This window comes from Vulpes lagopus, chromosome 4, assembly GCF_018345385.1.
Source record: "Vulpes lagopus strain Blue_001 chromosome 4, ASM1834538v1, whole genome shotgun sequence".
Taxonomy (NCBI): Eukaryota; Metazoa; Chordata; class Mammalia; order Carnivora; family Canidae; genus Vulpes; species Vulpes lagopus.
In genome coordinates this window covers 804484-806114 of record NC_054827.1, presented here as the reverse complement: position 1 = coordinate 806114, position 1631 = coordinate 804484, and positions in this window count along the sequence as shown.

Sequence of the window (1631 nt, the reverse complement as noted above, 5' to 3'; positions counted from 1 at the left end):
CCCCACGGCGGCAGGAGGAAACTCTTGGGGCCACGGGGCTGCTCTTTCCCTTGATGGTGCTGGTGCTTTGTCCCGCATAGTCACCCACCCAAGCTCACCCACCGCGCACGTTAAAAATGGGCTACACTGTTCTCTCTTGATCACATCTTAATAAAGACGTTAATTAAAATAAGAAGCATGTCCGAGCCCAGCATCAGACGTGCACAAATAACGACGAGCTCAAAACCGGCCACCACTGTCAACGTGCGTGAACGGGTGCGAAGCGCAAATTCCTCGGTGCAGTGACTACAGATCTGACCTGAGCAAAGTCACTTGGTTGGTGTTTAAAGGGGAATTGCCTTATTTCTGGTGTATTTCTGATTAAAAAAAATAACTGTTTTACACTGATTTATAGTAAATAAGGCATTAGGAAATAATCACACTGGGCATATGTATAGGATTTACAGCAAATGGTTCAATAGGTCTGTTTCACTGGAAAAAAGAGAATCGATGCCCCCGAACAATGAACAAAGTCCGCAAAATAGTACAGACTATTTGACGGGAACACTGAAATCTCCCTGGGTAACTGGTGATTGCAGCAGTGAGGGTCCACAGACGCTGCCAGCCCAGCAGCGTACGATCAGAAACAACCGTCATGTGCTGTTTTTGCCATGTGCTGTCTCCCATGACATTGCAATTTGTCACATTGGAGAGTTTCAACGCCTTAAATTATGTCTCAAGGCCAAAGATTTTGTGGCTGTTGTTTAATCTGAATCCAACCTGTCTTGTCAACAATAAGAAAAGCCCATACTTTTGTCAAGTCATCCCGGTGAAAACCACCAGGTATCTGCTGAAGCACAATATACGTATTTGTGGGTTTGATGTATACTTCACAATTAGCATCGGTCATGTTTTTTTGTATATTTTTATTGGAGTTCGATTTGCCAATATATAGCATAGCACCCAGTGCTCATCTCATCCAGTGCCCCCTCAGTGCCCGTCACCCAGTCAGTCCCACCCCCCGCCATCCTCCCCTTCCACCACCCCTAGTTCGTTTCCCAGAGTTAGGAGTCTCTCCTGTTCTGTCTCCCTCTCTATTTCCCACTCATTTTCTCTCCTTTCCCCTTTATTCCCTTCCACTATTTTTTATATTCCCCAAATGAATGAGACCATATAAGGTTTGTCCTTTTCTGATTGCCTTATTTCACTCAGCATAATACTCTCCAGGTCCATCCACGTTGAAGCAAATCGTGGGTATTTGTCATTTCTAATGGCTGAGGAATATCCCACTCTATACAGAGACCACAGCTTCTCTATGGACACCGAGGCTCCTTCCACAGTGTGGTTATTGTGGACATTGCTGCTAGAAACATCGGGGTGCAGGTGTCCCGGCGTTTCCCTCCATCTGTATCTTTGGGGTAAATCCCCAACAGTGCAATTGCTGGGTCGTAGGGCAGGTCTATTTTTAACCCTTTGAGGAAATCCACACAGTTTTCCAGAGTGGCTGCACCAGTTCACATTCCCATCCACAGTGCAGGAGGGTTCCCCTTTCTCCGCATCCTCTCCAACATTTGTGGTTTCCTGCCTTGTTAATTTTCCCCATTCTCACTGGTGTGAGGTGATATCTCATTGTGGTTTTGATATGTATTTTC